The sequence below is a fragment of the Bufo bufo genome, chromosome 8 (assembly GCF_905171765.1).
Source record: "Bufo bufo chromosome 8, aBufBuf1.1, whole genome shotgun sequence".
NCBI classification, from domain to species: Eukaryota; Metazoa; Chordata; class Amphibia; order Anura; family Bufonidae; genus Bufo; species Bufo bufo.
Genome location: NC_053396.1, coordinates 202,381,317 through 202,407,835, shown reverse-complemented (window position 1 = coordinate 202,407,835; position 26,519 = coordinate 202,381,317).

Sequence of the window (26,519 nt, the reverse complement as noted above, 5' to 3'; positions counted from 1 at the left end):
ACCAGGACAGCCTAAGAGGGAATTGTATACTGGGAGGAAACAATCGAATAACGTAGCATTTTGAAAACCAAAAAATGATAGAATAAAATACATCTTCAGAAATAAAATAAATACAAGTAGATGATAAAAATAAATGGAAAATTAATTAATATATAAAAAATAAAAAATAAATAGAAATCAGTTTTTTTCAAAAGAATAATATATATACATAAAAAAATCCTAATCCCCGGAGGCATAAAAACCTTTAATCTAATCTAAAAATTGAGAAGCAAACCAAATAAATATCAGATGTAAAACAGTGAAAAAATTAAAATAATTCAAACAATAAATTAATCAGTTATAGAAAAAATATAAATCGAATATTACTATTTCAAAGGTGTAAGTTGTCTATAATAAGACAAGACCGAAATAACCAAGTAGAAATAATATAGAAATGAGCACCAGTATAGTATAAAAACAAATTAAAAAAGAAATAAACTTTTCTGATCATTAATAGATTATAAATAAAACAATAAACAAAAAATGCACTATAAAAGTTAAAAAATATATATAAAAAAATAATAAAAAAACATAAATATTAAAAAATATAAAATAAAAGAAAATAAAAAAATAATAAAAAAAGAACACTTTTTGTTTTTGTTTTTTTCAAAGTATACAATAATGAGTGATCAATGGGAAAAGATTTAAATATTATATAAGAGGGGTATATGGAATAGCTTAATAGAGAGTGAATACTTTACCTAAATAAGGAGTAATATTCGATATATACCAATGTTGATCAACAGAACATGTAGTATATTATGGATTAGAATATATAGTATAAAACCGAACAGAATATCTATTATTTGAAGGGCCCGAAATTTGCAGTGTTCCTTGTGTATATATATTTTTTATATATTTTTTATTTTTTTCTTCTTCTCTATTTTATATTAACTAACCTCTGGCTCTGAGAGAATAAGCGACATAAGAGGTAGATTATAAGTACTCCCCCAAGTGTGTATGCAGGCCCATTCATAAGGCACAATACCTGAACAAATATAAGACAACTTATTCTGCAAATATCCTAAAGTACCGGCGCATGCGTAGGTATAACACAGGACGACGATTGTAAATAGACGTCATCTCCAAGCGCTGGACGCGGGGATGGGCGTCATCAGTAAGGGACCAATAACGTAGATACCTCTGCACCGGAACTATTTAGATGCTGGATTCTCCATCAATTGGAGGCCCGTTTACGTCACAGGCGGAAGTGGTAGTGACGCGGGCAAATGGGAGTGTCTGACACAACGTCACCAGGGGTTGGTGACGTGGATAACTGGTATCGGAAGTGAATGTGATTGGCATCAAGTCACGCCAATCATTGAAAGTATAGTTCGGATTGGCCGCATGAACCGAACCCATAAAATCTAGGGACCGCCCCCTCCATTGCAAACCTGCATATCCCCTGAGGACGCCGAAGGTTCGGCGAAACATGTAGGGAAGCGGGAGCACTTACATTTTAGAATCAGATAGAGCGCAGTGAGCCTCCATAGCAGAGACACACATGCAACTAAATATAAAGTTGCTGTTAAGATTTAGGGATTAGGGCAAGCCCTGAGAATGATATCAGGAGCTATTCCATCCAGTGGTATATACTGAGTAGAGGTATACAAATATATACAACAGTCTCACCGCTCACTCTGAGGATTTTTAACCATTAATTTAGAGTTTCACTTTTAAATTGTAATAATAAAGATACAAGTTTTATGTTTACAAAACAAAAAATTAGTCAGTAGGTGATTCAAGCCACGCTTTGGTCGCATGACCCTTGAAAAATTCTGCTTATGCACATGTAATCCCAGATGTGCAGTTTATTAGAGGGTTTTTTCACCCCAGTAACCAAAAAGCTGTATTTCTGTCCTAAATGTGACAGTGATTTATGCACGTGTAATCCCAGATGTGCAGTATATTAGAGGTTTTTTTCACCCTAACCAAAAAGCTGTATTTCTGTCCTAAATGTGACAGTCACTTATGCACGTGTAATCCCAGATGTGCAGTATATGAGAGGCTTTTTTCACCCCAGTATGCCAAAGCCGTATTTCTGTCCTAAATGTGACAGTCACTTATGCAGGTGTAATCCCAGATGTGCAGTATATTAGAGGGTTTTTTCACCCTAACCAAAAAGCTGTATTTCCGTCCTAAATGTGACAGTGACTTATGCACGTGTAATCCCAGATGTGCAGTATATTAGAAGGTTTTTTCACCCTAACCAAAAAGCTGTTTCTCTGTCCTAAATGTGACAGTCACTTATGCTTGTCTAATCCCAGATGTGCAGTATATTAGAGGCTTTTTTCACCCCAGTATGCCAAAGCTGTATTTCTGTCCTAAATGTGACAGTCACTTATGCAGGTGTAATCCCAGATGTGCAGTATATTAGAGGGTTTTTTCACCCTAACCAAAAAGCTGTATTTCTGTCCTAAATGTGACAGTGATTTATGCACGTGTAATCCCAGATGTGCAGTATATTAGAGGGTTCTTTCACCCTAACCAAAAAGCTGTTTCTCTGTCCTAAATGTGACAGTCACTTATGCTTGTCTAATCCCAGATGTGCAGTATATTAGAGGGTTTTTTCACCCCAGTATGCCAAAGCTGTATTTCTGGACTTGCAGATAGCCTATGCTGGTGCACTATCGTTGCATAAAACGGCTGCTGATCATGTATTGATATTGACTAACTAAAGAAAAAAAAGTTCATTTTCAGCAGTAGTTGGCTCAGGGCAGGCTTAAAAAAATTGTGCACTGCACCCACAAAACACTTTTTCTGTAGATCACTGAGTACATAAACCAGTTCTTGATAAGATTTCTCCCTGATCTCTCCCTTACAGCAGCTGCAGCCTCTCCTTACACTAATCCGAGCAGAGTGACGGGCGGCGCTACGTGACTCCAGCTTAAATAGAGGCTGGGTCACATGCTGCAGTTGGCCAATCACAGCCATGCCAATAGTAGGCATGGCTGTGATGGCCTTTTGGGGCAAGTAGTATGACGCTTGTTGATTGGCTGCTTTGCAGCCTTTCAAAAAGCGCCATAAAAATCGCCGAACAACGAACCCGAACTTTTACGTAAATGTTCGGGTCCGGGTGCCGAAAACCCTAAAGTTCGGTACGAACCCGAACTTTACAGTTCGGGTTCACTCAACTCCACCCTTGAACTTTTTCATATTTTTTCACGTTACACACACAAAGTTCGGTGTATTTTATTGAGATTTCATGTGATAGACCAGTGATGACTAACCTTGGCACTCCAGCTGTGGTGAAACTACGACTCCCAGCATGCTCCATTTATTTCTATAGAGTTCTGAGAGCAGCCAAGCAAGGGGGGCATCTTGGGAGTTGTAGTTTTACCACAGCTGGAGTGCCAAGGTTAGCCACCACTGTGATAGACCAACACAAAGTAGCAAGTATGCGTGAAGTGAAAAGAAAATATGTGTTTTTCAATTTTTTTTATAAATAAATCTCTGAAAAGTGTGGGATGCATTTGTATTCAGCCACCCTATTGTAGGACAACATTTCACTGCAATTACAGCTGCAAATCTTTTGGGGTATGTTTTTAAAAGCATTCTTTGCAAAATAACTCAAGCTCAGCTGTGAACACCAATTCTCAAGTAGTGCCACAATGGGATTTAGGTCTGGACTTTGTGTGGGCCATTCTAATACATGAATATGCTTTGATCTAAACCATTTCATTGTAGCTCTGGCTTTATGGTTAGGGTTGTTGTCCAGCTGGAAGGTGAACCTCTGCCCCAGTCTCAAGTCTTTTGCAGGCAGGTTTTCCGCCAGGTTTCCCTGTATTTAGCTCCATCAATCTTCCCATCAACTCTGACCAGCTTCCCTGTCTCTGGAGGGGATGGTGTGTTCAGGATGATGTGCACTGTTAGTTTTTCACCACACATAGCGCTTTGCATTCCAAAATTTTAACTTCAACTTCTTCCATATGTTTGGTGTGTACCCTACATGGATTGTGGCAAACTACAGTTTAGGTGGACGGCATGTCTTGGTTGGTTTGCAGTTGTGCCATACTGCTTCCAATTTCAAAAGATGGATTGAACAGTGCTCCCTGAGATGTTCAGAGCTTGTGATATATTTTTTATTACCTAACCCATCTTCTCCACAACATTATCCCTGACCTGTCTGGTGTGTTCCTTGGTTTTTATGATGCTGTTTAATCACTAATGTTTTCTAACAAACTTCTGAAGCTTTCACAGAAAAACTGTAGTTATATTGAGAATAAATTACACACAGGAGGACTCTATTTACTAATTAGGTGACTTCTGAAAGCAATTGGTAACACTAGATTTAGGGGTATCTTTAAGGGGTATCAGAGTACAGGAGGCTGAATACAACTGCACAGCACACAGATATTTATTTATAAAAAAAATTGAAAATCATGTATCATTTTCTTTTCACTTCACACATACTTGTTACTTTGTAGTATAAAGAAGAAATAAACTTGAGGCACTTACCAATAGTGATGGCCTTGCGGTTTGCCCGGCTGTTGGTTTGCGGCGAACTTTGCGCGTTAGCGATCTGCCGAACATGCGAACATATGGCGATGTCTGTGCGTGCCATTTTCTTTTGCATTGCACCGAACTTTGACCCATGACAGATCCATCAGGTGGGACAAGACAGTCAATTGAGACGTTTCAGCAAATGGACACACCCCCAACCCTATAACAGAACCCGATCTGGCAGCCATTTTACATTATGTGTTTTGCCATTGTAGGGAGGGGTTGCATTTTGGAGCAGGGACAGGCTGTTAGGAACTTAGGGACACCAAACGCTAGCTAATAGGGCCACAAAAGTCCTTTTAAGGACTGGTAACATAATGCTATCGATAGGTGTGATACACAGAGGGGTGTGATATACTTATAATATACTTTATAACATAGAAAGTATATTATAGTGCATTTGTATGCCTCCAGAAAATACTGATTGAGGGCTGCGATCTATCAGCTTCCAAAAAATAGTGATTGAGGTTTTTCATATACCTGTGTCCACAAAATTACTGCTTGAGGGTGATATACCAGCTTCAACTAACAACTGATTGAGGCCTGCCATATATCAGCTTCCACAAAATAGTGATAGAGGTTTTCCATATACCTATATACCTGCGTTTCCAAAAATTACTGCTTGAGGGTGACATACCAGCTTCAACGAACAACTGATGAAGGCCTCCATATATCAGCTTCCACAAAATAGTGACAGAGGTTTTCCATATATCTGAGTCCACAAAATACAGATTGCGGGTTCTGATGTACCTGCTTTAACTAACAACTAATTGAGGCCTGCCATATATCAGCTTTCACAAAATAGTGATAGAGGTTTTCCATATACCTGCGCCCACAAAATTACTGATTGAGGGTGATATACCTGCGGCAACTAACAACTGATTGAGGCCTGTCATATATCAGCTTCCACAAAATAGTGATAGAGGTTTTCCATATACCTACGTCCACAAAATTACTGCTTGAGGGTGATATACCTGCGTTAACTAACAACTGATTGAGGCCTGTCATATACAGTTGTGTTCCAAATTATTCAACCCCCAATGCTGTAAAGGGTTTTAGGGAATTTAGTGTACATTTGTAATTGTGTTCAGAATGAAATCTTACAAGGACTTTTTAAAGAACCAAATGCAACTAAAATGACATCAATTGTTTTTGTAATACAGTATTAAATGTTTTTTTTTTGTGATTTCTTCATTGACACAATTATTCAACCCCTTAAAGACTACCACTCTTAAGAACAGAGGTTCATTCAAGTGTTTTTGATCAGGTATTGAAAACACCTGTGGATGTCAAGGAGCAGCAATCAAGCATAATAAGCACCAATTAGGCAGATTTAAAATGACTGTGATACTCAGCTCCTTCTAGACATTTACTGGTGTGTTTACAAACATGGTGAAGTCAAGAGAATGGTCCAGGAAGACAAGAGAAGAGGTGATTTCTCTTCACAGGAAGGGCAATGGCTATAAGAAGATTGCAAAGATGTTAAACATACCAAGAGACACCATAGGAAGCATCATTCGCAAATTCAAGGCAAAGGGCACTGTTGAAACGCTACCTGGTCGTGGCAGAAAGAAGATGCTGACTTCGACTGCTGTGCGCTACCTGAAGCGCAAAGTGGAGAAAAGTCTCTGTGTGACTGCTGAGGAACTGAAAAAAGATTTGTCAGATGTGAGTACTGAAGTTTCAGCTCAGACAATAAGGCGCATACTGTGTAATGAAGGCCTCCGTGCCAGAACTCCCAGGCGCACCCCCTTGCTGTCTCCAAAGAATAAGAAGAGTCGACTGCAGTATGCCAAAAGTCATGTGGACAAACCACAAAAGTTTTGGGATAGTGTTCTGTGGACTGATGGAACAAAATTAGAACTGTTTGGGCCCATGGATCAATGCTATGTTTGGAGGAGGAAGAACAAGGCCTTTGAAGAAAAGAACACTTTGCCTACTGTGAAGCATGGTGGGGGGTCAATCATGCTTTGGGGCTGTTTTGCTTCTACAGGTAGGTACAGGGAAGCTTCAGCGTGTGCAAGATACCATGAATTCTCTTCAGTACCAGGAGATATTGGATGAAAATGTGGTGCAGTCCATCACAAACCTGAGGCTTGGGAGACGTTGGACCTTTCAACAGGACAATGATCCCAAGTATACCTCCAAGTCCACTAGAGCATGGTTGCAGATTAAAGGCTGGAACATTTTGAAGTGGCCATCGCAGTCACCAGACTTAAATCCGATTGAGAACCTCTGGTGGGACTTAAAGAAAGCAGTTGCAGCGCGCAAGCCTAAGAATGTGACTGAACTGGAGGCTTTTGCCCATGAAGAATGGGCGAAGATACCCGTAGATCGCTGCAAGACACTTGTGTCTAGCTATGCTTCACGTTTTAAAGCTGTTATAACTGGAAAAGGATGTTCTACTAAGTACTAAGATTGAATGTCACTTGGGGGTTGAATAAAACTGATAATGATGTGAGCACAGAAAATACACTGCTCAAAAAAATAAAGGGAACACTTAAACAACACAATGTAACTCCAAGTCAATCACAATTCTGTGAAATCAAACTGTCCACTTAGGAAGCAACACTGAGGGACAATCAATTTCACATGCTGTTGTGCAAATGGGATAGACAACAGGTGGAAATTATAGGCAATTAGCAAGACACCCCCAATAAAGGAGTGGTTCTGCAGGTGGTGATCACAAACCACTTCTCAGTTCCTATGCTTCCTGGCTGATGTTTTGGTCACTTTTGAATGCTGGCGGTGCTTTCACTCTAGTGGTAGCATGAGGCAGAGTCTACAACCCACACAAGTGGCTCAGGTAGTGCAGCTTATCCAGGATGGCACATCAATGCGAGCTGTGGCAAGAAGGTTTGCTGTGTCTGTCAGAGTAGTGTCCAGAGCATGGAGGCGCTACCAGGAGACAGGCCAGTACATCGGGAGACGTGGAGGAGGCCGTAGGAGGGCAACAACCCAGCAGCAGGACCGCTACCTCCGCCTTTGTGCAAGGAGGAACAGGAGGAGCACTTCCAGAGCCCTGCAAAATGACCTCTAGCAGGCCACAAATGTGCATGTGTCTGCTCAAACGGTCAGAAACTGACTCCATGAGGGTGATATGAGGGCCCGACGTCCACAGGTGGGGGTTGTGCTTACAGCCCAACAACGTGCAGGACGTTTGGCATTTGCCAGAGAACACCAAGATTGGCAAATTCGCCACTGGCGCCCTGTGCTTTTCACAGATGAAAGCAGGTTCACACTGAGCACATGTGACAGACGTGACAGAGTCTTGAGACGCCGTGGAGAACGTTCTGCTGCCTGCAACATCCTCCAGCATGACCGGTTTGGCATTGGCTCAGTAATGGTGTGGGTGGCATTTCTTTGGAGCGCCGCACAGCCCTCCATGTGCTCGCCAGAGGTAGCCTGACTGCCATTAGGTACCGAGATGAGATCCTCAGACCCCTTGTGAGACCATATGCTGGTGCTGTTGGCCCTGGGTTCCTCCTAATGCAAGACAATGCTAGACCTCATGTGGCTGGAGTGTGTCAGCAGTTCCTGCAAGACGAAGGTATTGATGCTATGGACTGGCCCGCCCGTATCCCAGACCGGAATCCAATTGAGCACATCTGGGACATCATGTCTCGCTCTATCCACCAACGTCACGTTGCACCACAGACTGTCCAGGAGTTGGCAGATGCTTTAGTCCAGGTCTGGGAGGAGATCCCTCAGGAGACCGTCCGCCACCTTATCAGGAGCATGCACAGGCGTTGTAGGGAGGTCATACAGGCACGTGGAGGCCACACACATTACTGAGCTTCATTTTGACTTGTTTTAAGGACATTACATCAAAGTTGGATCAGCCTGTAGGGTGTTTTTCCACTTTAATTTTGAGTGTGACTCCAAATCCAGACCTCCATGGGTTGAAAATTTGATTTCCATTTTTTTTTTTTGTGTGATTTTGTTGTCAGCACATTCAACTATGTAAAGAACAAAGTATTTCAGAAGAATATTTAATTAATTCAGATCTAGGATGTGTTATTTTTGTGTTCCCTTTATTTTTTTGAGCAGTGTACATTTGCAGTTATTTCATTATAAATGTTATGTTATATTTGTCTGACTCACAAGTGCCTCTTTGATTTAATTGTAAACAAGATGACTGAAATGATCAAAATCAATGTCAAACTGGCCAAAACACTCAATTTCAGTGAGGGTTGAATAATTTTGAAAACAACTGTATCAGCTTCCACAAATACTGCTCTTCTCTAGGGACTTTGGCACAGAGTCAATTTGAAAATGACAGGCAGAGGAAGAGGCAGACTATTCCACATGGGTGGTAGGGGTCGCACAGGTTCACCAGGCTGGAGCTTAAGTGGGAAGTTGGAGGTGCGTGCGCACCAGAGTTGGTTGAGTGGCTCACTCAGCCTTCTGCTTCTGCACCAGAGTTGGTTGAGTGGCTCACTCAGTCTTCCGCTTCTGCACCCTCCTCATCCTCTGTATATGCACCCTCCTCACTCTCTGCTGTGTGCACCCCCAAAGAACCCACCACCACCATAGCCCCTCCACTCCAGTCAGAGGAATTATTTTCCCATCCATTACTAGACCTTACAGATGCGCAGCCATTCGTGGCATTGGATCAGGAAGAGGAGGTAGCAACGGCTGCCACCCAGCGATCTTACGACAGTACCCAGATCAGCCCAAAGAGTGAGGACCCCGCTGTTGCTTCCTTCTCCGAGATCTCTAATGTCCGTGGTGGTGAAGGTGATGATGATGCCGTGTCGATGGATGTCACTTGGGTGCCCACAAGAGAGGAAGAGGAGGAGAGTTCAGAGGCAGAGACAGAGCAGTAGATAGTGGGTAGAAGGAGGAGAAGCAGGCAGAACTCACAGTGCACAGGAGGCAAAAAGCAGACTGCAAATGTATCTGGAGCGAGCCATCCACCATTGACAGTCATATCTGGCTCTCCCAGGACGCCAGCAGATGGCTCCGCAGTTTTCGGCTTTATTTAACATGTCAGCTGATGACAATAGTGTTGCTATCTGCAGCTTGTGCTGTCAATGCATAAGTCGCGGTAAGCCCAACACTCACCTAGGATGACCGCCTTAAGAAGGTACCTGGCCTCCCATCACCGAGCCCAGTGGGAGCTACACCACCAGAGCCCACAAAGCCACACTGCCGGCGCTCCACGTCCTGCCTCTTCTCCTTCTCCTCTCTCCTCCCATTTGTCCTCCACTCCACTTTCCACCTTGCTGTCATCGCGTTCATCTGGCAAAAGGCAGGCTTCCGTGGCCCAAATGTTCGAACGTAAAAAGTTGATGACGCCGGATAACCCTCTTGCCCAACGGCTGACCGCTGGCTTGTCGGAACTGCTAGTCTGCCAACTACTGCTATATAAACTGGTGGACTCGGAGGCCTTTAGAAAATTTGTTGCCATTGGCACACCGCAATGGAAGGTCCTTGGAAGGAAATATTTCTCCCAGAATGGCATCCCAGAGCTATATAGCCATGTTCAGCGGCAAGTGAATGTATCTCTGGCACACAGTGTCGGTGCCAAAATACAACTGACCACAGGGAAGGTACATAACATTTACATTTGGGTTTACTGCCCACAGGGTGAACCCTCTGACGGCTGTCAAGCATGTAACCCGTGGCACCCGTGTGGATTTGGTGTTACCGCCATGGATTGCATGCAGGCCTGCCTCTTCTTCTCCTCCTCCTACTCCATCCTCAGTCACCTCCTCGGCTGACTCCTCCTTTTCCAATGCTACTGCCTCTTCCGCTGCACCCCTCAAGCTCCCCAGAAACTATTTGATGTGGCAGGTGAGACATTTCCATGCTGTGCTGCGGTTGTTGTGCTCTTTAGGGAAGTGCCACTTATGTCCTACAAAAGAGCGAAAAACATCAGAGACTTACTAGTTAAATCAGACATTGGGAGTAATAAGAGCTCCGGCATCCAGACCACCATCACAGGCTCCCAAATCAATGGCACTTACCCGTGCCTTTCATCTGCCCAATGCAGTAGCGTCACCAAAGGTCCCACCTTCACTCACCCCACATCAGGGAAAACGTTTAAGATCCAAGGCCACTTTTCGTGCCAGACAAACTTCGTAGTATATTTTATCAAGTGCCCATGCGGCCTCGGCTATGTTGGTCAGACCATTCAAAAAATCAAAGAACGGATCTGCCAACATAAATCGAATATCCGTACCAAAAAAACTGATGCTCCTCTGGTCGAACACTTTCTGGAACATAAACACGCCATCAGCCAATTACGCTTCCAGGTAATTGACTGGATTCCTCCCCTTAGACGAGGGGGTGACCGCCAGGCGGTGCTTCAGGAGAGAGAGATGTCCTGGATCCGTCGGTTAGGTACCCTGCAACCGGTCGGGTTAAACAAGGATTATTTGTAGGTCAAGTGTATATCAAGTCCCCCATAATGTATTTTATATCTGTTTCATATGCTTCTCTTACAGGACCAGAACTGTTCAGTAGCGGATGGTGACTTCCGCAAAGCACACTTTACGGTCCCAAGATACCTCCGCTGAGCATCCAAAGGGTTTAGCCGAGACCACCAGGTCCTCGACCCACCATCTCGTGGTTCTTCCGTCTCGTGGTACTGTTCTTACCTGTCTTCAGAACACTATGCTGGCCTCTGGCTTTATGTTCTCGTTTGGACGCCTGGGTGATTACCTCGTCCAACCCAGTCCAGTCTACTTAGCTCCACGGTCATCCTCTCCCGAGACATCTTGGAACTTAGTAGCCTGGATAAACAATTTAGTGGGTATATCTTTGACAGTCTCCTCTTCCTGTCACCCATTGTGTCATAAATTGTATTTAATGGATAGACATGTATCTGTGTCGTAGACAATCCGATGCCTGATATTTCAATATTATATGGTTACATATGTATTTATGTCTTGGATGTTCTGATGCCCTGTACTCCGGTGGAGATAGATATATATATATATATATACCCCTGATTCGGACAACTAATGACGCGCAGGCATCTTAGTGGGACTCTGCCCAACATGCCATACCTTAACTGGCTGCTCATTGGCATGTCTGAATAAAGAGATATATGTATATATATATATACCGGATGCCTCTTGTTCTGCTGCAATTTGCAGAGACACAGCTCTGCCTTTGTGCCCCTTAACATACACAGGCTTTTCTTTGTGGACATTACCTTATGTCCCAGTACCGCCCCTTTATTAGCGCAGGCTACTATGTAGGGGCATTGCCTTATATCCCAGTACCACCCCCTTTATTAGCGCAGGCGACTATGTAGGAACATTACCCAGTTAATGTGTCCCAGTACCGCCCCCTAATTATCGCACGGCTGTAGTATCATTCCCGTTCCCTGTACCCTCATCAGGGCTAAGGCGATCATGTGACTAGGTCACATGACACTACAACCACCGTGACACGCACGGCACTTCCGGTTACCAGTCCGTTAACCGGAAGTGACGCACCGGCACACTTATCCATGTCGGAATGCGCTCTGAATCCCAGACCTTGCTCCGGCGACTGGGCCCGCCCACCTCCGGCACCACATGACTCCTACCCACCTACCACAGTACACCAGGGAATACTTAAAGATGGCGCACACCACATACAAACAAGCGCCGGCTGTATACCTAGTGTGGTCCTCAGAGTGGTGAGTCATTTACCAATGCCTTAATGCCTGAATATTTTGCAGTGTAACTTGTTATCCTGTACTGGTCCTCGTATCCCAGAAGCCTCCTCTACCTCATTATATCCTCAGAAGGTTTTTATGCACTCCTAGGAGTTCTTTCCTCTATTACTTCTACTATGCACTGTTTCATGTTGTCTCAGTCCTGGTTGGATGGTGTGGCGCTTGGGGCTAACCGATGGCAGCTCCTCTGCCGCAGGTGCGCCCCGACTGCCCCGCCATCCAAGTAGTTATATGGCTTGCTGCCATAACAGGAAGTAAATGTTTCTATGTCACAATAGATGTCTCAACCGAGGCACTGTTGTGCTCTGGGGCAATCTTTTTTCTGTTGGCCACAGTGCACATCACGCACAATACCAACACTCCTGTATCCAGCACACTTTTATCTAGTGCTACTGTAATAAATGGAGCGTCCTGGAATATGTATGACATATGTGATTCCAACATTGCCATATTACACGTCCAGAGAGCCCCCTCTTTCTTTCTCATGTTATATTTTTAGCTGTATAATCATGCATTTGTGCATCTATTTATATTATCATGTAAATTTGTTTTCTATGATCATCATATGAATTTTTTGTGCATCTATTTATATTATCATGTATTTTGATTTATATGATCACCGTATGAACTCTTTCTTTCTGTATATTATGTCTTGTCAGCCTGATGAAGGGCGATTATTACGCCTGAAACGTTGCAACTGACAAACCACCTATTCCGGCTGAAATACCATGAAATAAAATCATTTAATTATCACCTACAAAGGAGTGCTGTCTAAATATTTGTGACACGTCCAGTGACACCACCTGCCGGTCAGATGTCTGATTTGTGACAGCCCAACGCGCTGGAACTCCACCTTGTATATGCTTGATAGGCTGCTCCAGCAGCAACGTGCCATTAACGACTACCTGTACGAACACTGCAGCAGGACAGGTTTTGGAGAGCTTGGTTTCTTTTCACAGCACCAGTGGCTGCTCATGCGTGACGCATGCGGACCTCTGTGGCCATTTGATGAGATCACCAAACTGGTCAGTCGCAGCAAGGGCCATCAGTGACATTGTGTCTTACGCCTTCTTTCTGGAGCGTGCATTGTGTTGTGTCATTGATCAAGTCATCGAAGAGTAGGAGCTGGAAGATGAGGAAGTCACAATGCTGAATGAATTGCCAGGGGTGGCTACTCCATCTGAGACAAGTCAGCAGGAGACTGAAGAGGAGTCAGAGGAGGATGGTGCCTGGGAGGAGGAGAAGGAGCAAGAAGAGCAGGCTTTAAACTTTTCGGGGATCCCTGGTGTTGTCCGTGGATGGGGGTAGGAGACCGAGGACGACATTCTCCTGGGCGATGAGCAGGAGCCAGGGCACTCCATCACTTCCAATTTAGTGCAAATGGGGCCCTTCATGCTCCAGGTTTGAAGAGGGAACCCCGTATAAAAAGCATAAAGGGCAAGGACCAGTACTGGGTGGCAACGTACTTACACCCCCAGTACAAACACAAAATGGCGGACATGTTACCAGCATAACAGAGGGCTGTCAGAAAGCAGCATTTCCAGGCCTTGCTGCGAGAGATGCTGCATTCTGCTGTTGCATGCAATAAGAGAGTGGTTTGAAGATGTGTTGGTCACTTCGGATATGAGATAATTCTTGCAGCCAACCCATCGACAGCTGCCCTCCAGATCCAGCCTCAGGGAACGCCTGTCACGGATGTTGTAGGGGAGAACACCAAAAGACAACAAGAAGGAAGGGAAAAGACACTAGGCCTCACCGCTAGGGAAGGAAAAGGGTCACCACCTATAAAACCCTGCTCCTGGCCCTAACTCCTATCCGTATGGGCACCTCTCGATGGTAGAGATGCCCATACACAGGAACCTAGAAAACCCTGGTGGCCCTCAGATGCCCTAATAGTAATGACAGGGCAGAGACAACCCGCTCCTTCCCTGGTGAAGGAACCAGCGTTTCGCTGAGGCCTAGTAAACAACAAAGGTGGGGGGAATACAAAACACAACAAGCAGAACACTTAACTTCTGAGCCTGATGGATGATGGACGAACAGGACTTCACCACAAACCACACTCCAGCTCTTCCAAAAACCAAATGAAGCTATCCAGAGCAAGGAGTGATGGGTAAAGAGACTAAATAGGGGGAGGTGAAGGTCACATGATCCACACCTGAATAGGGGGTGTGGACATACCAGCAACACACAGACATAGTGAAACCAAAAGAGGCTGTCAGATTACTAATGTGCAGATATTCTTTCAGACCTTCTCAAACCTGTCACCGGCGTGACAACGCCTAGACCGACAGGTGTCCGACTACATCAGGTTAACGGCCTATGTGGATGCTATTAGAAGCGAGGAACCCCTGGAATACTGGGTGTGCAGGCTTAACCTGTGGTCAGAGCTGGCACAATTTTCCATGGAACTCTTGGCTTGCCCCTAGTCCAGTTACTTGTCCGAAAGTACGTTTAGTGCAGTAGGGGGGAATGTGACCGATAAGCGCACTCGCCTAGCTGACGATAGTGTGGACTACATCACATTTCTAAAAATGAATGAGACATGGATCTCGAAGGAAATCAACACCTGTGAGGACCACGTTTAATTGAATTTCCACATGCCAGCCCACACATATCCGCCACCACTCAGAATAAAGAATGGTTCTTAAGTAAATACAGCGGCATAAAAGGCCTTTTTCTGTCCGGTAAATGCCTAATGTTTGGGGCCTCCACTCCACTGGCCTGCAGTAAAATTGGTATCCAATGACCGTCTAATATACCTCCAGCCACATACTTACCTGTTCTTTACTGTCCGGTGAATACTTAATTGTTGTGGCCTCAGAGGAATTCAACAACTGTGACGACCACGTGTAATCGAATTTCACCTGTTATCATTTGGGGTTTATTCAAGAGGGGGGATTTCGTTATCCATGTTTTTAATCCAATTTTATGTTTTTAGTTCTTCTAAACATATGTATTTGACATATATTTGCACTGGCCTACAGTAAAATTGTTATCCAATGACCGTCTAATATACCTCTAGTCACATAATCACTTGATCTTTTCTCTCCGGGAAATGCCTAATGTTTGGGGCCTGTACTCCACTGGCCTGCAGTAAAATTGTTATCCAATGACCACCTAATATACCTTCAGCCACATAATCATTTGATCTTTTCTGTCCGGTGAATGCCTAATGTTTGGGGCCTGTACTTCACAAGCCTGCAGTAAAATTGTTATCCAATGACCGCCTAATATACCTCCAGCCACATAATCACTTGATCTTTTCTGTACGATGAATGCATATTTTTTGGGGCATATATTCTAACTGGCCAACAGTAAAATTGTTATACGGTGATCGCCTAATGTACCTCCAGCCACATAATCACTTGATCTTTTCTGTCCTGTGAATGCCTAATGTTTGGCCCCTGTACTCCACTGGCCTAGAGTAAAATTGTTATCCAAGGACCACCTAATATATCTCCAGCCACATAATCACTTGATCTTTTCTGTACGATGAATGCATAATTTTTAGGGCATATAATCTAACTGGCCAATAGAGTTGATCGGACACCTGGATGTTCGGGTTCGACGGGTTCGGCCGAACTTCGGAAAAAAGTTCGAGTTCGGGACCCAAACTTGACCCGAACTTGACCCCGAACCCGAACCCCATTGAAGTCAATGGGGACCCGAACTTTTGAACACTAAAATGGCTGTAAAAATTTCATGGAAAGGGCTAAAGGGCTGCAAATGGCTTCAAAATGTGGTTAAGAGCATGGCAAGTGCTCTGCAAACAAATGTGGATAGGGAAATGACTTTAAATAACATAAAATACAAAAAAATAAAAAATAATAATCTTGATCTAGGAGGATCAGGTCCATATGGAGTAAGAGGTTGAGGAGGCGGTGGGTGTGGCAGTGTAGGTGGAAGCGGCGGTGAAGGAGGAGGTAGCCTACACTGGTTTTTTGTTTTAAATTTTATTTTTAAAATTAGGGTACACCCCCAAACATTGGGAAATATAACCTGTGAAAACCCCCTCCAGTCATGCTAAACACACGTTCAGACAATACACTGGCTGCAGTGCAGGCCAGCACCTCCAAGGAGTAAAGGGCAAGCTCAGGGCATGTGCCCAATTTGGAGACCCAGAAGTTGCAGGGGCTGACCACTGTCAGTCAGTTCGTGTAGGCGCGTGCACAGTTACTGCCCCACCATGTCGCACGTCCCCGTGATGTTCACGATCCAATTTGATATCTGCTCTATCAACTTTCGATGTTCTTTTATGCGCCTACCAAGCTGATCACGGGTGGCGGGGAATCAGGGTTCCAGGCCAGAGAGGGAGCGTGAGAAAGAGAGACCACATCCAAGGGAGGATTCATTTTTTCAAATTTAAAATTAGAGTTGAAATATGGGAGAAATTATTAAAGCATAAAAGTGTGACAACTTTTCAAAGTTTAAGCATTGAATGAAAGTATGTGGTGCGCATTAATTATATTATTCCTGTCACCTATGCATAGCAGGTGTTTATTCACGTCTAAAATTGTACAATGTCAACCCAAGAATGTAACAGAAAAATTATTGAAATTTATTAAGCTGTCAACTAGGTAGAGGAGGGGTATATTACACCCAAAAATTTGTTAATTTCACCATAAAATGTAACTGACAATTATTTTTATTTTTTTACCTGTCCACTAGGTATAGCAGTGGTACTATACATACCAAAATTGGTGAATTTCACCCTAAAATGTAAATGACAATTTATTTATTTTTTAACTGGTCTACTAGGTATAGCAGTGGTACTATACACCAAAAAATTTGTGAATTTCACCATAAAATGTAACTGACAATTTATTTTTACTTTTTTACCGGTCCACTAGGTATAGCAGTGGCACTATACAAACCAAAATTGGTGAATTTCACCCGAAAATGTAAATGACAAAGTAGTGAAATTATATAAAATAAAACACGTACAAAATAAAATTGGATTTATGAGGTGGAGTTCCATATGGAGTAGGAGTTTGAGGAGGCGGTGGACGTAGCGGAGTAGGTGGAAGCGGCGGTGGAGGAGGACGAGATAGCCAACACAGGTTTTTGGTTTTAATTTAATTTAGTAAAATTAAGGTACACTCCAAAAGATTGTAAAATATCCAAAATACAAACATGAGCAATTGCAGTATAACAATGGCTGCTTAGTGCCGGTATACATGTCTATTCTGCACAAGGTACGGACAAGTCCTGAGGGATCCATGCCTGGTTCATTTTAATGAACGTGAGCTTGTCCACAATGGCTGTGGACAGGCGGCTACGCTTGTCTGTGATGACGCCCCCTGCCGTGCTAAACACACGTTCAGATAATACACTGGCTGCAGGGCAGGCCAGCACCTCCAAGGCGTAAAGGGCAAGCTCAGGCCATGTGCCCAATTTGGAGACCCAGAAGTTGAAGGGGGCAGACCCGTTATTCAGTACGTGTAGGTGTGTGCACACATACTGCTCCACCATGTTGGTGAAATGCTGCCTCCTGCTAAGACGTTCCAGCTGGTGGTGCTGGTTGTTGTGGCATGCTGACAAAGCTTTTCCACATTTCGGCCATGCTAACCCTGCCTTCTGAGGTGCTGGCGGTGCCCCAGCTGCGTTGGCGACCTCTTCCTCGTACTCTGCCTTCGCCTTGTGCTTCCACTGTGCCCCCGCTGTCAGGTGGGAATGCCACCAGCAGCGCGTCTACCAGCGTGCGCTAGTACTCGCGCATCTTACGATCACACTCCAGTGACGGAATTAAGGACGGTACGTTGTCCTTGTAACGGGGATCCAGCAGCGTGGCCACCCAGTAATCAGCAGAAGTTAGAATGTGGGCAACTCGGCAGTCGTTGTGGAGACACTGCAGCATGTAATCGCTCATTTGTGCCAGGCTGCCCAGAGGCAACGAAAAACTGTCCTCTGTGGGAGGTGTATCGTCTGTGTCCTCTGAATCCCCCCATCCATGCACCAATGATGGCCATGGGCTGGTCTGGGTGCCACCCTGCTGTGAACATGGTTCCTCCTCCTCCATCTCCTCCTCCTCATCCTTCACCTCGTCATCCTCCTGAACTATGCCCTGGCTGGACAATTGTGTACCTTGGGTTTGTGGGTGCAGGAACCCACCATCGGAGCCACTTGGGAATGACTGGCCGAAAACCCTACGAAATGATCCCTCTTCCTCCTCCTCCTCCTGTGCCACATCCTCTTCCATCATCGCTAGGAGCGTTTTTTCAAGGAGGCATAGCAGTGGGTTAGTAACGCTGAGAACGTCATTATCGGCACTGGCCATGTTGGTGGAGTACTCGAAACAGCGCAACAAGGAACACAGGTCTCGCATGGAGGCCCAGTCATTGGTGGTGAAGTGGTGCTGTTCCGCCGAGTGACTCACCCGTGCGTGCTGCAGCTGCAACTCCACTATTGCCTGCTGCTGCTCGCATAGTATGCCAGCATGTGCAAGATGGAGTTCCACCATGTGGGCACGTCGCATATGAGGCGGTGAATGGGAAGATCGAAGTTCCGCTGCAGCACTGACAGGCGAGCAGCAGCAGGATGAGAACACCGAAAGCACGCATAGACGGCCCACACTTTATGCAGCAGCTCTGACATGTCGGGGTAATTTTTAAGGAATCTCTGCACCACCAAATTCAGCACATGAGCCAGGCAAGGGATGTGCGTCAAACCGGCTAGTCCCAGAGCTGCTACAAACCACTCTTCGGTCTGTTGTTCAAGGCACGTCAACAGCTCGTGCACGGTGTGGGGTTTGTGCCACAAACAGATAAGTTTTAAAACTGCCTGCTGTCGTTTACCCCTAGCTGTGCTGAAGTTGGTGGTGAAAGTGTTACGCTGACCGGATGAGGAGCTGGTAAAGGATGAGGAAGCAGAGTAGGAGGAGGAAGCAACAGGAGGCAAACTAAAGTGCCCTGCAATCCTCGGTGGTGGAAGGACATGCGCCAAACTGCTATCCGCCTTAGGCTCAGCCGCCACTGCATTTACCCAGTGTGCTGTTATGGAGATATAACGGCCCTGACCGTGCTTACTGGTCCACGTATCCGTAGTGAGGTGCACCTTGCCACAGATGGCGTTGCGCAGTGCAAGCCTGATTTTGTCCCCTACTTGGTTGTGCAGGGAAGGGATGGCTTACCTTGAAAAGTAGTGGCGGCTGGGCACGACGTACTGTGGGACAGCCACCGCCATAAGGTCTCCACCAGACGGAATGACAGCATTTCAAAGGCCAGTAATTTAGAAATGCTGGCATTCAGGGCTAGGGATCGCAGGTGGGTAGGGAAGTACCTTCTCTTCCTCTCCAGCGTTTGGGATATGGAGAGCTGAACGCTTTCGTGGGATATTGTGGAGATGCTTGGTGACCCAGGTGTTGGTGTTGCTGGCAGATCCTCTGTTTGCGGGGTGGCAGGTGGCACTGTCTTTTCAGAGGTGGATGAAGAGGTCGCGACTGCAGCAGAAGAGGAAGCAGGAGGAGCCAGAGACCTTTCTTGGTTTTTGAGGTGTCTACTCCACTGCAGCTAGTGCTTTGCACTTAAATGCCTGGTCATGCAGGTTGTGCTCAGGTTGTGAACGTTTATGCCTCGCTTCAGACTCTGATTGCACAGTGTGCAAACCACTCGTGTCTTGTCATCAGCACATTGTCTAAAGAACTGCCACGCCAGGGAACTCCTTGGATCTGACTTTGATGTGCTCGGTCCGCTTTTGCACCCTGCTCCCTCTTCTGCTGTGCTGGTGGCTCTGTGCAATCACCGCCTCTTCCTTCGAACTACATAGGTCACTCGCATGACCTTGCTTCCACGTGATGTCGAGGACCTCATCATCCTCCACATCATCTTCCACCCAGTCTTCACCCCTGCCTTCCTTGTAGGTCTGCACACTTTCGAAAGCCCCAGCAGTTGGCACCTGTGTTTCGTCATCATCCGACGTGCTGCGATGGTCCTCCCATGTACTCATCTTGAAAGATAAGTGGTTGGGCATCGGTGCACTCAATCTCTTCCACTTCTGGGGCAGGGCTAGATGGATCTTGCCCTAAATGTGTGTTTAATTAATAGTAGAATAGAACGACAGTATGTAAAGGGAGAATCACACAGGGCCTGAACTAGTGTAGGCCTTAAGTAAATATTTCTTTGCCCAAAATGGCTGTATTTCAAATGGCTGTATTTTAAATGCCTGATTCAAACCCCTGTATGTAGAGGGGGTATCTCACACAGTCTGAACCACTGTAGGCCTGAAGTAAATATATCTTTGCACAAAATAACTGTATTTCAAATCCCTGAATCAAACCCCTGTATGTAGAGGGAGTATCTCACACAGTCTGAACCACTGTAGGCCTGAAGTAAATATATCTTTGCACAAAATGGCTGTATTTCAAATGACTGTATTTTAAATCCCTGAATCAAACCCCTGTATGAAGAGGGAGTATCTCACACGGTCTGAACCACTGTACGCCTGAAGTAAATATATCTTTGCACAAAATTGCTGTATTTCAAATCCCTGAATCAAACCCCTGTATGTAGAGGGAGTATCTCACATAGTCTGAACCACTGTAGGCCTGAAGTAAATATATCTTTGCACAAAATGGCTATATTTCAAATGGCTGTATTTTAAATCCCTGAATCAAACCCCTGTATGAAGAGGGAGTATCTCACACGGTCTGAACCACTGTACGCCTGAAGTAAATATATCTTTGCACAAAATGACTGTATTTCAAATGGCTGTATTTTAAATGCCTGATTCAAACCCCTGTATGTAGAGGGAGTATCTCACAGGGCCTGAACCAGTGTAGGCCTGAAGTAAATATATCTTTGCATAAAATGGCTGTATTTCAAATGGCTGTATTTCAAATCCCTGGATCATACCCCTGTATGTAGAGGGAGAATCTCACACGGTCTGAACCACTGTAGGCCTGAAGTAAATATATCTTTGCACAAAATGGCTGTATTTCAAATGGCTGTATTTCAAATGCCTGATTCAAACCACTGTATGTAGAAGGGGTATCTCACACGGTCTGAACCACTGTAGGCCTGAAGTAAATATATCTTTGTCCAAAATGACTGTATTTCAAATGGTTGTATTTTAAATTCCTGATTCAAACCCCTCTATGTAGAGAGGGTATCTCACACTTTTTGAACCACTGTAGATCTGAAGTAAATATATCTTTGCACAAAATGGCTGTATTTCAAATGGCTGTATTTAAAATCCCTGAATCAAACCCCTGTATGTAGAGGGAATATCTCACATGGCCTAAACCAGTGTAGGCCTAAAGTAAATATTTATTTGCCCTAAATGGCTGCATTTCAAATGGCTGTATTTTAAATCCCAGAATCAAACCCCTGTATGTAGAGGGAGTATCTCACATGGTCTGAACCACTGTAGGCCTGAAGTAAATATATCTTTGCACAAAATGGCTGTATTTCAAATGGCTGTATTTTAATTGCCTGATTCAAACCCCTGTATGTAGAGGGGGTATCTCACACGGTCTGAACCACTGTAGGCCTGAAGTAAATATTTCATTGCACAAAATGGCTGTATTTCAAATGGCTGTATTTCAAATGCCTGATTCAAACCCCTGTATGTAGAGGGGGAATCTCACACGGTCTGAAACACTGTAGGCCTGACGTAAATATATCTTTGCACAAAATTGCTGTATTTCAAATGGCTGTATTTTAAATCCCTGAATGAAACCCATGTATGTAGAGGGGGTATCTCACACAGTCTGAAACACTGTAGGCCTGACGTAAATATATCTTTGCACAAAATTGCTGTATTTCAAATGCCTGATTCAAACCCCTGTATGTAGAGGGGGTATCTCACATGGTCTGAACCACTGTAGGCCTGAAGTAAATATATCTTTGCATAAAATGGCTGTATTTCAAATGGCTGTATTTCAAATCCCTGAATCAAACCCCTGTATGTAGAGGGAGTACCTCACACGGTCTGAACCACTGTAGGCCTGAAGTAAATATATCTTTGAACAAAACGGCTGTATTTCAAATGGCTGTATTTCAAATGCCTGATTCAAACCCCTGCATGTAGAGGGGGTATCTCACACGGTCTGAACCACTGTAGGCCTGAAGTAAATATATCTTTGCACAAAATGACTGTTTTTCAAATGGCTGTATTTCAAATCCCTGAATCAAACCCCTGTATGTAGAGGGAGTATCTCACAGGGCCTGAACCAGTATAGGCCTTAAGTAAATATTTATTTGCCCTAAATGGCTGTATTTCAAATAGCTGTATTTTAAATCCCTTATTCAAACCCCTGTATGTAGAGGGGTAATCTCACATGGCCTGAACCACTGTAGGCCTGAAGTTAATATTTCTTTGCACAAAATGGCTGTATTTCAAATGGCTGTATTTCAAATCTCTGAATTAACCCCATGTATGTAGAGGGAGTATCTCACAGTGCCTTAACCAGGGTAGGCCTGAAAGAAATATATCTTTGCACAAAATTGCTGTATTTTAAATGACTGTAGCAAGATTCAAACCCCTGTATGTAGAGGGGGTATCTCACACGGTCTGAACCAGTGTAGGCCTGAAGTAAATATTTATTTGCACAAAATGACAGTATTTCAAATGGCTGTATTTCAAATGCCTGATTCAAACCCCTGTATGTAGGGGGGTATCTCACACGGTCTGAATTAGTGTAGGCCTGAAGTAAATATATCTATGCACAAAATGGCTGTATTTCAAATGGCTGTATTTCAAATCCTGGAATCAAACCCCTGTATGTAGTGGTAGTATCTCACACAGTCTGAACCACTGTAGGCCTGAAGCAAATATATCTTTGCACAAAATGGCTGTATTTCAAATGGCTGTATTTCAAATGCCTGATTCAAACCCCTGTCGTAGAGGGGGTATCTCACACGGTCTGAACCACTGTAGGCCTGAAGTAAATATATCTTTGCATAAAATGGCTGTATTTCAAATGGCTGTATTTCAAATCCCTGGATCATACCCCTGTATGTAGAGGGAGAATCTCACACGGTCTGAACCACTGTAGGCCTGAAGTAAATATATCTTTGCACAAAATGGCTGTATTTCAAATGGCTGTATTTCAAATGCCTGATTCAAACCACTGTATGTAGAAGGGGTATCTCACACGGTCTGAACCACTGTAGGCCTGAAGTAAATATATCTTTGTCCAAAATGGCTGTATTTCAAATGGTTGTATTTTAAATTCCTGATTCAAACCCCTCTATGTAGAGAGGGTATCTCACACTTTTTGAACCACTGTAGATCTGAAGTAAATATATCTTTGCACAACATGGCTGTATTTCAAATGGCTGTATTTAAAATCCCTGAATCAAACCCCTGTATGTAGAGGGAATATCTCACATGGCCTAAACCAGTGTAGGCCTAAAGTAAATATTTATTTGCCCTAAATGGCTGCATTTCAAATGGCTGTATTTTAAATCCCAGAATCAAACCCCTGTATGTAGAGGGAGTATCTCACATGGTCTGAACCACTGTAGGCCTGAAGTAAATATATCTTTGCACAAAATGGCTGTATTTCAAATGGCTGTATTTTAATTGCCTGATTCAAACCCCTGTATGTAGAGGGGGTATCTCACACGGTCTGAACCACTGTAGGCCTGAAGTAAATATTTCATTGCACAAAATGGCTGTATTTCAAATGGCTGTATTTCAAATGCCTGATTCAAACCCCTGTATGTAGAGGGGGAATCTCACACGGTCTGAAACACTGTAGGCCTGACGTAAATATATCTTTGCACAAAATTGCTGTATTTCAAATCGCTGTATTTTAAATCCCTGAATGAAACCCATGTATGTAGAGGGGGTATCTCACACAGTCTGAAACACTGTAGGCCTGAAGTAAATATATCTTTGCACAAAATTGCTGTATTTCAATTGCCTGATTCAAACCCCTGTATGTAGAGGGGGTATCTCACATGGTCTGAACCACTGTAGGCCTGAAGTAAATATATCTTTGCACAAAATTGCTGTATTTCAAATTCCTGATTCAAACCCCTGTATGTAGAGGGGGTATCTCACATGGTCTGAACCACTGTAGGCCTGAAGTAAATATATCTTTGCATAAAATGGCTGTATTTCAAATGGCTGTATTTCAAATCCCTGAATCAAACCCCTGTATGTAGAGGGAGTACCTCACACGGTCTGAACCACTGTAGGCCTGAAGTAAATATATCTTTGAACAAAATGGCTGTATTTCAAATGGCTGTATTTCAAATGCCTGATTCAAACCCCTGCATGTAGAGGGGGTATCTCACACGGTCTGAACCACTGTAGGCCTGAAGTAAATATATCTTTGCACAAAATGACTGTTTTTCAAATGGCTGTATTTCAAATCCCTGAATCAAACCCCTGTATGTAGAGGGAGTATCTCACAGGGCCTGAACCAGTATAGGCCTTAAGTAAATATTTATTTGCCCTAAATGGCTGTATTTCAAATAGCTGTATTTTAAATCCCTTATTCAAACCCCTGTATGTAGAGGGGTAATCTCACATGGCCTGAACCACTGTAGGCCTGAAGTTAATATTTCTTTGCACAAAATGGCTGTATTTCAAATGGCTGTATTTCAAATCTCTGAATTAACCCCCTGTATGTAGAGGGAGTATCTCACAGGGCCTTAACCAGGGTAGGCCTGAAAGAAATATATCTTTGCACAAAATTGCTGTATTTTAAATGACTGTAGCAAGATTCAAACCCCTGTATGTAGAGGGGGTATCTCACACGGTCTGAACCAGTGTAGGCCTGAAGTAAATATTTATTTGCACAAAATGACAGTATTTCAAATGGCTGTATTTCAAATGCCTGATTCAAACCCCTGTATGTAGGGGGGTATCTCACACGGTCTGAACCAGTGTAGGCCTGAAGTAAATATATCTATGCACAAAATGGCTGTATTTCAAATGGCTGTATTTCAAATCCTGGAATCAAACCCCTGTATGTAGTGGTAGTATCTCACACAGTCTGAACCACTGTAGGCCTGAAGCAAATATATCTTTGCACAAAATGGCTGTATTTCAAATGGCTGTATTTCAAATGCCTGATTCAAACCCCTGTCGTAGAGGGGGTATCTCACACGGTCTGAACCACTGTAGGCCTGAAGTAAATATATCTTTGCATAAAATGGCTGTATTTCAAATGGCTGTATTTCAAATCCCTGAATCAAACCCTTGTATGTAGGGAGAGTACCTCACATGGTCTGAACCACTGTAGGCCTGAAGTAAAAATATCTTTGCACAAAATGGCTGTATTTCAAATGGCTGTATTTCAAATGCCTGATTCAAACCCCTGTATGTAGAGGGGGTATCTCACACGGTCTGAACCACTGTAGGCCTGAAGTAAATTTATCTTTGCACAAAATGGCTGTTTTTCAAATGGCTGTATTTCAAATCCCTGAATCAAACCACTGTATGTAGTGGGAGTATATCACAGGGCCTAAACCAATATAGGCCTTAAGTAAATATTTATTTGCTCTAAATGGCTGTATTACAAATAGCTGTATTTCAAATCCCTGATACAAATCCCTGTATGTAAAGGGGGTATCTCACACGGTCTGAACCAGTGTAGGCCTGAAGTAAATATTTATTTGCCTTAAATGGCTTTATTTCAAATGGCTGTATTTCAAATACCTGAATCAAACCCCTGTATGTAGAGGGTGTATCTCATTGGGCCTGAACCAGTGTAGGCCTGAATTCAATATTGGTGCACCAAATGGCGGTATTTAAAATCTCTGAATGTAGCCCAAATGTATTAATGGTGTATCTCACAATGACATCTGCATCAAAGGCTGCCAACTAAATTTTTTGTGCCCAAACGAGTGTTTGTTTAACAACTGAATTTGACAGCAGTATATAAGCCTGTAATTTCACACGTGCTGATGCTGTAAGGCCTGAAAATAGTGTTTTTTTTGTCAAAAAAGTGTGTTTTTCAAACCCAGGAAAATGTTGGGTGTATTTCTAGCTTTAATTGCACACTGACTAATACAGATGTTGTAGATTGCCAAAAAAGTCTTTTTTTAGTAACAGAATATGTAAGCTGTATATATTAAACTTGAATTTAACACTTAGGGATCTGGAAAATACTGTTTTTTGAAAAACAAAAAGTGTGTTTTTCAAACCAGAGAAAATTATGGGTGTATTTCTACCTTAAATTGCACACTGACTAATACAGATGTTGTAGATTGCCAAAAAAGTCTTTTTTTGGTATCAGAATATGAAAGCTGTATATATTAAACTTGAATTTAACACTTGCAGATCTGTAAAATACTGGGTTTTTTTTAAAAACAAAAAGTGTGTTTTTCAAACCACAGAAAATGAT